The sequence below is a fragment of the Hyperolius riggenbachi genome, chromosome 7 (assembly GCF_040937935.1).
Source record: "Hyperolius riggenbachi isolate aHypRig1 chromosome 7, aHypRig1.pri, whole genome shotgun sequence".
Classification (NCBI taxonomy): domain Eukaryota; kingdom Metazoa; phylum Chordata; class Amphibia; order Anura; family Hyperoliidae; genus Hyperolius; species Hyperolius riggenbachi.
In genome coordinates, this window is record NC_090652.1 from 54,116,760 (window position 1) to 54,132,118 (window position 15,359).

Consider the following 15,359-nt stretch of genomic DNA (forward strand, 5'->3'; position numbering starts at 1 on the left):
ACAAGGTTTGCTGCACACAAAATGCTCTTTATTGAGCCAAAAAGAAATATAAATACATTACATACAAAGTTTGGGCAACCTTGTTAATCGTCATGATTTTCCTCTATAAATCGTTGGTTGTTACGATAAAAAATGTCAGTTAAATATATCATATAGATGACACACAGAGTGATATTTGAGAAGTGAGATTAAGTTTATTTATTTTACTTTTTTTACAGAAAGTATGCAATAATCGTTTAAACAAAATTAGGCAGGTGCATACATTTGGACACCACAAAAAAGAAATGAAATCAATATTTAGTACATCCTCCTTTTGCACAAATGACAGCCTCTAAACACTTCCTGTAGATTCCAATGAGAATCTGGATTCTAGGTGAAGGTATTTTGGACCATTCCTCTTTACAAAACATCTCTAGTTCATTCAGGTTTGATGGCTACCGAGCATGGACAGCTCTCTTTGACTCACACCACAGATTTTCAATTATATTCAGGTCTGGGGACTGAGATGGCCATTCCAGAACGTTGTACTTGTTCCTCTGCATGAATGCCTTAGTGGATTTTGAGCAGTATTTAGGGTCGTTGTGTTGCTTGAAAGATCCAGCCCTGGCGCAGCTTCTGCTTTGTCACCGATTCCTAAATTGGTCTCCAGAATCTGTTGATACTGAGGGGAATCCATGCATCCCTCAACTTTGACAAGATTCCCAGTCCCTACACTGGCCACACAGCCCCACAGCATGATGGAACCACCACCACCATATTTTACTGTAGGTAGCAGGTGTTTTTCTTGAAATGCTGTGTTTTTTTCCCTCCATGCATAGCACCCCTTGTTATGCCCAAATAACTCAATTTTAGTTTCAGCAGTCCACAGCACCTTATTCCAAAATGAATCTGACTTGTCCAAATGTACTTTAGCATACCTCAAGCAGCTCTGTTTGTGCTGTGGGCGGAGAAAAGACTTCCTCTGCATACAGCGTCTCCTTGTGTAAAGTGCGCCGAATGGTTGAACGATGCACAGTGACTCCATCTGCAGCAAGATGATGTTGTAGGACGTCTTTGGTGCTGATCTGTGGGTTACACTGACTGTACTCACCATTCGTTGCTTCTGTTTATCCAAGATTTTTCTTGGTCTGCCACGCCGAGCCTTAAATTGAACTGAGCCTGTTGTCTTCCATTTCCTCAATATGTTCCTAACTGTGGAAAGTGGAAACAGACAGCAGAAATCCCTGAGACAGCTTTCTGTATCCTTCCCCTAAACCATGATGGTGAACAATCTTTGTGTAAGGGATTGCTCCTCTTGGCTGCAGTATGGTCTGTGGTTGAGACAGAGGTAGAATCAGCTGACAAATAGGCAGGAGTTTATGTAATAAATAATAATATGTGGATGCTAACGCTGCCTGGGATTGAACCCTGGTCTTGGAGGCAGTGCTCTTGCCACTGTGCTATAGCTGAAAGGCCCCGTTCCCACTTGCGGTTTTGTCAAAACCGCACCGGATGTCCGGACCGCACCGTATCCGGACCGGACCTGATCCGTACGGTTCCTATCCGGATCCAATCTGGATCCGGTCCGTTTGCATCCGGTTTCCGTGCGGTGTGAACACGGTTGCGGTCCGGATCCGGTTTCTTAACCAGCTGAGCGGTCTGGACGAGCTCAGCTCGTCCAACACCGCCAGCGGCTGCCGCTCAGGCCCTGCTGGGCCGATTTTAATGAAATAAAAAGCAGCACACGCAGCCGGCACTTTGCCAGCCGCGTGTGCTGCCTGATCGCCGCTGCAGCGCGGCGATCCGCCGCGTGCAGCGGCGAAAGAGGGTCCCCCCAGCCGCCCGAGCCCAGCGTAGCCGGAACAAACAGTTCCGGCCAGCGCTAAGGGCTGGATCGGAGGCGGCTGACGTCAGGACGTCGGCTGACGTCCATGACGTCACTCCGCTCGTCGCTATGGCGACGATATAAGCAAAACAAGGAAGGCCGCTCATTGCGGCCTTCCTTGTTTTTTTTATGGGCGCCGGAGGCGATTGGAAGAACGCCTCCGGAGCGCCCTCTAGTGGGCTTTCATGCAGCCAACTTTCAGTTGGCTGCATGAAATAGTTTTTTTTTAATTTAAAAAAAACCCTCCTGCAGCCACCCTGGCGATTTAATCAGAACGCCAGGGTGGTTAAGGAGATAACAACCTGTAAATACCTGGGGTCTGGGAGGTCAGCAGAAGGGTCTGGGGTCATTGTTGGAGACAGGTGGACGTGTGGAGACCATCCGTGGATACAGAGACTGCTGTTGGGACCATGGATCCAGGCATTTTTCGTATACCTGGGAATTCTCTGTTGTTCGCCTCCTCGTTATCAGACTTATATCAGACATGTTGCTGCCTAGAGCTCCAGCATGAAATCGCTGCTGCCCCACTCTGTGAACTCCATGTGGTCCCCATCCAAAATGCATAGGAAGTGGGGTAGAACGTCCGGTTTTTGTAGCCAGTGTGTTGTGCGCTCTCCGGTTCTCATTACTTTGTATTGGCCGGATGGTGCAGTCCGGCTCCGCCCCGGATACGGCTGCCGGAGGAGCCGGACCAAAAAATAGCGCATGTTGGAACGGACGCCGGAGTCCGGATCCGGTCCGGATCCGGTCCGGCTCCGGTCCGGCAGAACGGACGCATGTGAACGGACGCATAGGCTTTCATTGCTATTGCCGTGCGTCCGTTCCGTCCGTTCTGCAAGCGGTCCGGCTCCGGCACGGCGATTCCGGACGGCCACCGCTAATGTGAACCGGGCCTAAGACTGTCAGGATGTTTTGTTGGTTAGTACTGGTTATCAATTGACATGTATTACCACCCGTGTCAGCTGACCTCTCTCTCAGCTGATATTTAAACAAAATTAATGCCTGCGTGTGATTGTCTGTTGTGTGCATGTGGCCGGCCACTGAATGGTTGCCCAATATATTTAATGTTACTAAGTGCATTTTGACTTTGTCCGTGTTAGCGTATGCTTCTGCTTACTGCTGGGTGCTCTTTGAAAATTTGTGGATTGCTTTTCTGGACTTTGACTTACTGCTTGTTACTGGACTCTGCCTGTTTACTGCCTGCCCTGACCAACTGCCTGTTATTCGATTCTGTCTGAACTGATCTATTGCTTGGTACTGGACTCTGTCTGTTTGCTACCTGCCCTGACCATTGGAATGCCTGACCTTGATTTCTGACTAACCTTTCTGTACCATGACATTTATATATTACTCCTGTGTTCTGGACTTTATTTCATCCTGCCCTGGAATCTGCATTCCCATAAGCACATCATTATAGGACTAACAACCTCCTGGTCTATTCTCCTGGTCTTGGATCCTGCATACCAATAAGCTATTGTTTCTGGACTTCCGTGTTACCAACATCTCCTGCTATCTTCAGGATTGCTGTTGCCACTAAGATTCAGGTGACTATTACCAGTCAATCAAAATTCTCCTGTTGATTTTCATGGGAAATATTTAACCACTTGAGGACCGCAGTGTTAAACCCCCCTAAAGACCAGGCCATTTTTCATTAAATTGACCACTGCAGCTTTAAGGCCAAGCTGCAGGGCCACACGACACAGCACACAAGTGATTCCCCCCCCCCCCCCTTTTTCTCCCCACCAACAGAGCTCTCTGTTGGTGGGGTCTGATTGCCCCCCAGATGTTTGTTTGTTTATTTTTATTTGTTTATTTTTTATAAAAAGTGTATTTTTTAAACTATTCTATGCCCCCCCCTCCCCCCACCAGCCAATCCCCGTGATCAGCTGTCATAGGCTTCAGCCTATGACAGGCAATCACCTCTGTGCCTCTGGAGGGGACAGCCGTGTCACACGGCTGTACCCAGTACAGCGCTGCTGTAGATCGCAGCGCTGTACTGGTAAAAAACCATCGGTTTCACCTTCTAACAGTCTCCGAGCGGCGATCGCCGCTCAGAGACTGAAGGTGGAGCCCCGCTCCACCCACCAAGCAGGAGGTGCATGCGCAGAACTTAAAGCCAATTGGCGATCGCCGCTCAGAGACTGAAGGTGGAGCCCCGCTCCACCCACCAAGCAGGAGGTGCATGCGCAGAACTTAAAGCCAATTGGCGTTAGGCGGTCCTGGGGCTGCCGCTGTGGCCACGCTGATCGGAGCGAGGCAGGCGGGAGGTACTAGGTAGTTAAATTGCTGCCATTCTTACACTGTTAATAGCAGATGCCTCAAAACTGGTACAGTTGGTCACTGGGTGACTGGGGTTCAAATTCAGAAAGGGGGCAGAGCCACAAACAGCCAATCAGATTTGTTTAATTTCATTGGGGATTTACAAATTATCAATACCAAGGACCCCAAAGGTCATCAACTTGGTAATTGAGTGACTGTATGTCAAGGTTAGAAAAAGAGGGCGGTACAAACAACTACATATTTTACATGGGAAAATATAAACTTCAACTATTCTTACACTGTTAATGGCAGGGTTCCCAAACTTGACACAGTTGGCCATTTGGTGATTGGGATTAATATTTAGAAAGCAGGAGGAGCCTACAACAGCCAATCAAAATTCACCTATTGATTTTTCAAAGGGATTATTTACTTTGCTACCATTTGTAGACTGGTAATGGCAGAGGCCCAATGCTGACTGATACAGTCAGTCATTGGGTGACTGGGGTCCAAATTCACTAAAGGGGTGGAGCTACAAACAGCCAATCAGATTTTTTAGATTGATTTCAGGCATTCTGTCATTGGCAGGGTTCTCAAACTTGACAAAGTTGGTCACTGGATGACTGGGATTATTATTCAGGAAAGTAGGTGGAGCCTACAACAGCCACTCAAAATTCACCTATTGATTTTCAAGGGGAATATTTACATTGCTGCCATTCTTACACTCTTAATGGCAGATGCCTCAAATCTGGCACAGTCGGTCACTGGGAGGCTGGGATTTACATTCTGTAAAGGGGGCGGGCCACAAACAGCCAATCAGATTTGTTTAATTTCAATGGAAAAATGCAACTTATTGATGCCAAGGACTCCAAAGCTCATAAACTTGGTCATTGAGTGACTGTATGTCAAGGTTACAAACAGTGGGCAGAGCCAAAAACAACTAACTTTTTACATGGGAAAATATAAACTGCAGCCATTCTTACACTGTTATTGGCAGAGTTTTCAAACTTGACACAGTTGGTCACTGGGTGACTGGGATTTATACTCAGAAAAGCATGTGGAGCTTACAACAGCCAATCAAAATTCACCTATTAATTTTCAAAGGGAATATTGAAACTGCTGCCATTCTTACACTGTGAATGGCAGAGGCCTCAAAAATGCTACAGTCAGTCATTAAGTGACTGGGGTTCAAATTCACTAAAGGGGTGGAGCCACAAACAGCCAATCAGATTTCTTTGCTGGATAAACTGCTTCCATTCACACGATTTTGATGCCAGGAACCCGAAAGCTCACAAACTTGGTCATTGAGTTACTATGTGTTAACCACTTGAGGACCTAGGGCTTTCTACCCCTTAAGGACCGGCCACTTTTTTTCCATTCAGACCACTGCAGCTTTCACGGTTTATTGCTCGCTCATACAACCTACCACCTAAATGAATTTTGGCTCCTTTTCTTGTCACTAATAAAGCTTTCTTTTGGTGCTATTTGATTGCTCCTGCGATTTTTACTTTTTATTATATTCATCAAAAAAGACATGAATTTTGGCAAAAAAATGATTTTTTTAACTTTCTGTGCTGATATTTTTCAAATAAAGTAAAATTTCTGTATACATGCAGCGTGAAAAATGTGGACAAACATGTTTTGGATAAAAAAAAAAACCATTCAGTGTATATTTATTGGTTTGGGTAAAAGTTATAGCGTTTACAAACTATGGTGCAAAAAGTGAATTTTCGCATTTTCAAGCATCTATGACTTTTCTGACCCCCTGTCATGTTTCATGAGGGGCTAGAATTCCAGGATAGTATAAATACCCCCCAAATGACCCCATTTTGGAAAGAAGACATCCCAAAGTATTCACTGAGAGGCATAGTGAGTTCATAGAAGATATTATTTTTTGTCACAAGTAAGCGGAAAATGACACTTTGTGAGAAAAAAAAAAAAAAAGTTTCCATTTCTTCTAACTTGCAACAAAAAAAAAATGAAATCTGCCACGGACTCACCATGCCCCTCTCTGAATACCTTGAAGGGTCTACTTTCCAAAATGGGGTCATTTGTGGGGTGTGTTTACTGTCCTGACATTTTGGGGGGTGCTAAATTGTAAGCACCCCTGTAAAGCCTAAAGGTGCTCATTGGACTTTGGACCCCTTAGCGCAGTTAGGCTGCAAAAAAGTGCCACACATGTGGTATTGCCGTACTCAGGAGAAGTAGTATAATGTGTTTTAGGGTGTATTTTTACACATACCCATGCTGGGTGGGAGAAATATCTCTGTAAATGACAATTTGTTAATTTTTTTTTACACACAATTGTCCATTTACAGAGATCTTTCTCCCACTCAGCATGGGTATGTGTAAAAATACACCCCAAAACACATTATACTATTTCTCCTGAGTACGGCGATACCACATGTGTGGCACTTTTTTGCACCCTAACTGCGCTAAAGGGCCCAAAGTCCAATGAGTACCTTTAGGATTTCACAGGTTATTTTGAGAAATTTCGTTTCAAGACTACTCCTCACGGTTTAGGGCCCCTAAAATGCCAGGGCAGTATAGGAACCCCACAAATGACCCCATTTTAGAAAGAAGACACCCCAAGGTATTCCGTTAGGAGTATGGTGAGTTCATAGAAGATTTTATTTTTTGTCAAAAGTTAGCGGAAAATGACACTTTGTGAAAAAACACAATTAAAATCAATTTCCGCTAACTTGTGACAAAAAATAAAATCTTCTATGAACTCGCCATACTCCTAACGGAATACCTTGGGGTGTCTGCTTTCTAAAATGGGGTCATTTGTGGGGTTCCTATACTGCCCTGGCATTTTAGGGGCCCTAAACCGTGAGGAGTAGTCTTGAAACGAAATTTCTCAAAATGACCTGTGAAATCCTAAAGGTACTCATTGGACTTTGGGCCCTTTAGCGCAGTTAGGATGCAAAAAAGTGCCACACATGTGGTATCGCCATACTCGGGAGAAGTAGTACAACGTGTTTTGGGGTGTATTTTTACACATACCCATGCTGGGTGGGAGAAATACCTCTGTAAATGACAATCTTTTGATTTTTTTACACACAATTGTCCATTTACAGCGGTATTTCTCCCACCCAGCATGGGTATGTGTAAAAATACACCCCAAAACACATTGTACTACTTCTCCTGAGTACGGCGATACCACATGTGTGGCACTTTTTTGCACCCTAACTGCGCTAAGGGGCCCAAAGTCCAATGAGTACCTTTAGGATTTCACAGGTCATTTTTGTTTCAAGACTACTCCTCACGGTTTAGGGCCCCTAAAATGCCAGGGCAGTATAGGAACCCCACTAATGACCCCATTTTAGAAAGAAGACACCCCAAGGTATTCCGTTAGGAGTATGGTGAGTTCATAGAAGTTTTTATTTTTTTGTCACAAGTTAGCGGAAATTGATATTAATTGTTTTTTTTCACAAAGTGTCATTTTCCGCTAACTTGGGACAAAAAATAAAATCTGCCCTGGCATTTTAGGGGCTCTAAACCGTGAGGAGTAGTCTTGAAATCAAATGTTGCAAAATGACCTGTGAAATCCTAAAGGTACTCATTGGACTTTGGGCCCCTTAGCGTACTTAGGGTGTAAAAAAGTGCCACACATGTGGTACCGCCGTACTCAGGAGAAGTAGTATAATGTGTTTTGGGGTGTATTTTTACACATACCCATGCTTAGTGGGAGAAATATCTCTGTAAATGACAATTGTTTGATGTTTTTTACACACAATTGTCCATTTACATAGAAATTTCTCCCACCCAGCATGGGTATGTGTAAAAATACACCCCAAAACACATTATACTACTTTTCCTGAGTACGGCGGTACCACATGTGTGACACTTTTTTGCAGCGTAGGTGCGCTAAGGGGCCCAACGTCCTATTCACAGGTCATTTTAAGGCATTTGTTTTCTAGACTACTCCTCGCGGTTTAGGGCCCCTAAAATGCCAGGGCAGTATAGGAACCCCACAAGTGACCCCATTTTAGAAAGAAGACACCCCAAGGTATTCCGTTAGGTGTATGGCGAGTTCATAGAAGATTTTATTTTTTGTCACAAGTTAGTGAAAAATGACACTTTGTGAAAAAAAAACCAATAAAAATCAATTTCCGCTAACTTTTGACAAAAAATAAAATCTTCTATGAACTCGTCATACACCTAACAGAATACCTTGGGGTGTCTTTTTTTCTAAAATGGGGTCACTTGTGGGGTTCCTATACCGCCCTGGCATTTTACGGGCCCAAAACCGTGAGTAGTCTGTAAACCAAATGTCTCAAAATGACTGTTCAGGGGTATAAGCATCTGCAAATTTTGATGACAGGTGGTCTATGAGGGGGCGAATTTTGTGGAACCGGTCATAAGCAGGGTGGCCTTTTAGATGACAGGTTGTATTGGGCCTGATTTGATGGATAGGAGTGCTAGGGGGGTGACAGGAGGTGATTGATGGGTGTCTCAGGGGGTGGTTAGAGGGGAAAATAGATGCAATCAATGCACTGGGGAGGTGATCGGAAGGGGGTCTGAGGGGGATCTGAGGGTTTGGCCGAGTGATCAGGAGCCCACACGGGGCAAATTAGGGCCTGATCTGATGGGTAGGTGTGTTAGGGGGTGACAGGAGGTGATTGATGGGTGTCTCAAGGTGTGATTAGAGGGGGGAATAGATGCAAGCAATGCACTGGCGAGGTGATCAGGGCTGGGGTCTGAGAGCATTCTGAGGGTATGGGCGGGTGATTGAGTGCCCTAGGGGCAGATAGGGGTCTAATCTGATAGGTAGCAGTGACAGGGGGTGATTGATAGGTAATTAGTGGGTGTTTAGGGTAGAGAACAGATGTAAACACTGCACTTGGGAGGTGATCGGACGTCGGATCTGCGGGCGATCTATTGGTGTGGGTGGGTGATCAGATTGCCCGCAAGGGGCAGGTTAGGGGCTGATTGATGGGTGGCAGTGACAGCGGGTGATTGATGGGTGGCAGTGACAGGGGGTGATTGATGGGTGGCAGTGACAGGGGGTGATTGATGGGTGGCAGTGACAGGGGGTGATTGATGGGTGATTGATGGGTGATTGATAGGTGATTGACAGGTGATTGACAGGTAATTAGTTAGTTATTACAGGGGAGAACAGATGTAAATATTGCACTGGCGAATTGATAAGGGGGGCTCTGAGGGCAATCTGAGCGTGTAGGCGGGTGATTGGGTGCCCGCAAGGGGCAGATTAGGGTCTGATCTGATGGGTAACAGTGACAGGTGGTGATAGGGGGTGATTGATGGGTGATTGATGGGTAATTAGTGGGTGTTTAGAGGAGAGAATAGATGTAAACGCTGCGCTTGGGTGGTGATCTGATGTCGGATCTGCGGGCGATCTATTGGTGTGGATGGGTGATCAGATTGCCCGCAAGGGGCAGGTTAGGGGCTGATTGATGGGTGGCAGTGACAGGGGGTGATTGATGGGAGGCAGTGACAGGGGGTGATTGATGGGTGGCAGTGACAGGTGATCAGTGGGTTATTACAGGGAAGGACAGATGTAAATAATGCCCTGGCGAATTGATAAGGGGGGGTCTGAGGGCAATCTGAGCGTGTAGGCGGGTGATTGGGTGCCCGCAAGGGGCAGATTAGGGTCTGATCTGATGGGTAACAGTGACAGGTGGTGATAGGGGGTGATTGATGGGTGATTGATGGGTAATTAGTGGGTGTTTAGAGGAGAGAATAGATGTAAACGCTGCGCTTGGGTGGTGATCTGATGTCGGATCTGCGGGCGATCTATTGGTGTGGGTGGGTGATCAGATTGCCCGCAAGGGGCAGGTTAGGGGCTGATTGATGGGTGGCAGTGACAGGGGGTGATTGATGGGTGATTGACAGGTGATTGACAGGTGATTGATAGGTGATTGACAGGTGATCAGGGGGGATAGATGCATACAGTACATGGGGTGGGGGGGTCTGGGGGGGGGTCTGGGGAGAATCTGAGGGGTGGGGGGTGATCAGGAGGGAGCAGGGGGCAGGGGGGGGATAAAAAAAAATAGCGTTTTTAGATAGTGACAGGGAGTGATTGATGGGTGATTAGGAGGGTGATTGGGTGCAAACAGGGGTCTGGGGGGTGGGCAGGGGGGGGTCTGAGGGGTGCTGTGGGCGATCTGGAGCAGGGGGGGGAGAAATCAGTGTGCTTGGGTGCAGACTAGGGTGGCTGCAGCCTGCCCTGGTGGTCCCTCGGACACTGGGACCACCAGGGCAGGAGGCAGCCTGTATAATACACTTTGTAAACATTACAAAGTGTATTATACACTTTGTATGCGGCGATCGTCGGGTTAACATTCCGCCGGCGCTTCCGTATGGCCGGCAAGATGTTGCGGCGGGTGAGCGGCGCCAGGCGGAGGCGGAGGATCGCGTCACTGATGACGCGATCGCTCCGCCCATGCCCCTACAAGGACCGCCGCCAATTGTCAATACGGCGGTCCTTGCGGGGTCCACTTCCCGGCCGCCAATTGTATATACGGCGGTCGGGAAGTGGTTAAAGAGAGTCTGAAGTGAGAATAAATCTCGCTTCAGACCTCATAGTTAGCAGGGGCATGTGTGCCCCTGCTAAAACGCCGCTATCCCGCGGCTTAACGGGGGTCCCTGATCCTCCAAATCCCCTCGGTGCAGCAGGGGAGCGCTTCCTGGTTGGAGCAGGGCTAACCGCCGCAGCCCTGCCCCACGCGCGTCTGTCAGACGCGTATATCCGCCTCTCCCCGCCCCTCTCAGTCTTCCTTCCCTTAGAGGGGCGGGGGAGAGGCGGCGAAGCGCGTCTGATAGATGCGACTGGAGGCAGGGCTGCAGCCGTTAGCCCTGCCTCCAGGAAGAAGATAATTTATGACCAACTTGCGACCAAGTCTTGCGGGGGTGGGTTTGGGGGTGAAGGGACCCCCATTTAGCCGCGGGATAGCGGCGTTTTAGCAGGGGCACACGTGCCCCTGCTAACTATGAGCTCTGAAGCGAGATTTATTCTCGCTTCAGAGTCTCTTTAAGGTTACAAAAATTGAATGGAATCAAAACAGATTTGCCTGGGAAAATGTAAACTGCAGCCCTTCTACACTGTTAATAGCAGGGTTCTCAAAGTTTGCACAGTTGGTCACTGGGTGTCTGGGATTAATATTCAGAAAAGTGGGTGGGGCCTAAAAAGCCAATCAGAATTTGCCTGTTGATTTTAATGGGGAATATTTAATTTGCTGCCATTGTTGCACTGTTAATGGCACAAGCCTCAAACCTGGTACAGTTGGTCATTGGGTGACTGGGGTTCAAATTCAGAAAATTGGGTGGAGCCACAAACAGCCAGTGACTGTGTGTCCAGGTTACAAAAAGTGGGCAGTGCCAAAAACAAATTTCACTGGGAAAATATAAACTGCAGCCATTCTTACACTGTTAACCAGTTCACATCCTAACTACAGTATAATCACGTCGTTGTAAATGGCTCACGAAAGCCACACGACGTGATTATAAGTCACTTCACTTTAATGAGCACAGAGTGCGTGCTGGCACGCGCCTGGGCTCATTTACCCCCCTCCCTCTAACTACACTAACTAAGGATTCCCTCCCGGGGGTCCGATCCTCCCACTCCCCGCACGATCCCTTTTATTTGGGCATCCCCCTCCCCCTCTCCTTCCCCCATGCTGCAATGCAGGATTAGAATGAAAACAACATACCTCACCTCAGGGGCGTTTCTAGGGTCCTTGGAGATCAGTGGCACCTGTGGGCACCAGGTGGGGAGGTACATCGCGCCGTGGCAAAAAATGGGCGTGGCCATGCGGTGAGTGGGCGTGGCCATGGGTGGGGCCAATGTACATGAACTTAGCAGCGGTGTAAGCTACGGATAACGGGCCTGCCCATCGAAATATTGGACGGAGCCCCCTGTCCTTTATTTCGATCATTTACAATCAGTATAGGCATAGATCAAAGATGTATACGCACATACAATTTTGATTGGTCAATCACTGACCCCCAATTTCCCACCCCCGTGCAGTAAGTGGGCCAACAGACAATGAATTTTATGAACAGAGCTAAAATTGGCTAATCAAAATTGTATGTGTGTACCAGGCTTTACAGCTAATACTGTACATACTGAAAGTAGCAGGGATCAGCATACAATACAGCTGGTTTACAATCAATAAAGGCACAGAGTAACACCTTACACTGTACACACTGGAGGTAAATCAGCACACAGTGCAAGCACTAGAGAACAGCGTATACTGTACATACTGTAGGCAGCAGAATTCAGCACACTGCAGCTAGCGTGCCAAAAATATGACGATCACGTTGTGCGGCGTGCTTATCGCGCCGCACCAAAAAATGGGTGGGCCATGGACCAGAATATAGGTGTGGTAACGGGTGGAGACAAATTTACATGAACCTAGCAATGGTGGGACATCAGATTAGGACAGTGGTGGCGAACCTTTTGGAGGCCGAGTGCCCAAACTGCAACCCAAAAGTCACTTAACGGTATCTATCGCAAAGTGGCAACAGCAATTTAAACTAAATACTGTACAAACGTTTTAACTCATACATGAACATTATGGAAAATCCAAGTTGAAAATAAACTGTGAAGATAAACAATTTCATCCATCCTACTCCTGAAAAATGTATTCAATTTTTTAGAACCTCCCAGTTTTACTTTCTGTTTTAAAACGCTAAAAAAGTAGGTTTAATGCTTTTGTCTCATATGATAAGGATTCAGCTTTTCCCATAGTCTCGCAGTTAGCAATCATGTGACCCCCAACAAGACATATTCAGCAATCATGAGGCCCCCAACAAATCAGGAGACCCCAAACAAGACAAATTCAGCAATCATGAGGCCTCCAACAAATCATGAGGCCCCCAACAAGACAAATTCAGCAATCATGAGGCCCCCAACAAGACAAATTCAGCAATCATGAGGGCCCCCAACAAATCATGAGGCCCCCAACAAGACAAATTCAGCAATCATGAGGCCCCCAACAAATCATAAGGCTCCCAACAAGACACATTCAGCAGTCATGAGGCACATAAATAGACAGCATTTCACATAAATAGGCAGAATGCCCCCTTAATATGGTAGCCCCCCAAGTTAGGTAGTGAGTGACAGGGACCCCCAGGTTAGCTAGTGAGTGACAGGCGCCTCCAGTTAGGTAGTGAGTGACAGGGACCCCGATAGTGAGTGACAGGGAGCACCTTTAGGTAGTGAGTGAGTGCCAGGGAGCCCCTTTAGGCAGTGAGTGAGTGACAGGAAGCCCCTTTAGGCAGTGAGTGAGTGACAGGGAGCCCCTTTAGGGAGTGAGTGCGTGCCAGGGAGCCCCTTTAGGGAGTGGGTGCGTGCCAGGGAGCCCCTTTAGGGAGTGGGTGCGTGCCAGGGAGCCCCTTTAGGGAGTGAGTGAGTGACAAGGAGCCCCTTTAGGGAGTGAGTGAGTGACAGGGAGCCCCTTTAGGGAGTGAGTGAGTGACAGGGAGCCCCTTTAGGGAGTGAGTGCGTGCCAGGGAGCCCCTTTAGGGAGTGGGTGCGTGCCAGGGAGCCCCTTTAGGGAGTGAGTGAGTGACAGGGAGCCCCTTTAGGGAGTGAGTGAGTGACAGGGAGCCCCTTTAGGGAGTGAGTGACAGGGAGCTCCTTTAGGGAGTGAGTGCGTGCCAGGGAGCCCCTTTAGGGAGTGGGTGCGTGCCAGGGAGCCCCTTTAGGGAGTGAGTGACAGGGAGCCCCTTTAGGGAGTGAGTGAGTGACAGGGAGCCCCTTTAGGGAGTGAGTGCGTGCCAGGGAGCCCCTTTAGGGAGTGAGTGAGTGCCAGGGGAGCCCCTTTAGGGAGTGAGTGAGTGAGTGACAGGGAGCCCCTTTAGGGAGTGAGTGAGTGACAGGGAGCCCCTTTAGGGAGTGAGTGAGTGACAGGGAGCCCCTTTAGGGAGTGAGTGAGTGACAGGGAGCCCCTTTAGGGAGTGGGTGCGTGCCAGGGAGCCCCTTTAGGGAGTGAGTGAGTGACAGGGAGCCCCTTTAGGGAGTGAGTGAGTGACAGGGAGCCCCTTTAGGCAGTGAGTGAGTGACAGGGAGCCCCTTTAGGGAGTGAGTGAGTGACAGGGAGCCCCTTTAGGCAGTGAGTGAGTGACAGGGAGCCCCTTTAGGGAGTGAGTGAGTGACAGGGAGCCCCTTTAGGCAGTGAGTGAGTGACAGGGAGCCCTTTAGGGAGTAAGTGCGTGCCAGGGAGCCCCTTTAGGGAGTGAGTGCGTGCCAGGGAGCCCCTTGAGTGAGTGAGTGACAGGGAGGCCCCCCCTCTAGCCGCCGCCGCTCCCCCCCTACCTCTCAGCAGACCTCAGGATCAGCGGCGACCCGACCAGATGTACGAGCGGGCACTGGACGCACCCGCTCGATATGCGGAAGTGATGTCACTTCCGCATATCAGTGCGGGCGCTGGGTCCTAGCGCCCGCACGATTGGTCGCCGGCTCGCCGCCTGATCCTGAGGTCTGAGACTGTCAGTGACGCGGCGGCTGGAGGGAGCCGCTGAGTCTTGACAGAGGGGGCGGCCGGGCGGAGATCCGTGGCACCCCAGGAAAGATTGGGGGCACGTGCCCCCCTAAAACAGGGCTAGCGACGCCCCTGCCTCACCTCGTTCCAGCGTGCGATCAGCCTCCCCTCCGTGCATCACCGCTGCCTGTGTCATTATGCCGAATGGATCGGGTGCCGGCTTGATGACGGCATCAAGCCGGGACCCGATCCGTTCGGCATAATGACACAGGCAGCGGTGATGCACGGAGGGGAGGCTGATCGCGCAGGAACGAGGTGAGGTATGTTGTTTACATGCTAATCCAGCATTGCAGCATGGGGAAAGAAGGGGGGAGGGCTGGGGGGGGGGGTCAGCATTTCGCCACACATGGCTATCTGGGGAGGGGAAGGGGGGGTTGGGGTGACATGGCTATCTATAGGGCAGGGGGGCAGAGGCACACTTTGCTATCTATCTATGGGGGGGGGGTGCAAATGGTCTGGCTATCTATGGGGAGGGGGGAATAATGCAGCACATCTGGCAATTTTTTGTGGGGGGTGGGGGTCAAAAGGACACTTAGCATTTTATATGGGGATGGGGGCTAATACAGGCACATTCGGCTATACTGGGGGGGGGGTTAAAGGGGCACACCTGGCTATCCATAGGGGGTGGGGGGAATAGATGGGTACATCTGGCTGTTTATTGGAGGGGGGAGAACAAAGGGGACACCTAGCTGAAAATGGGGGTGCGGTATAAAGAAGCATATCTGGCT

At 48.8% G+C, this 15,359-nt stretch overlaps 1 protein-coding gene across 4 annotated transcripts in view; it reads right to left on the minus strand.

Moving 5' to 3' along the window:
* The window catches only part of LOC137525521 (uncharacterized), a 476,821-nt gene that overhangs the window by 248,092 nt on the left and 213,370 nt on the right, over window positions 1-15,359 (minus strand). The window lies entirely within an intron of this gene.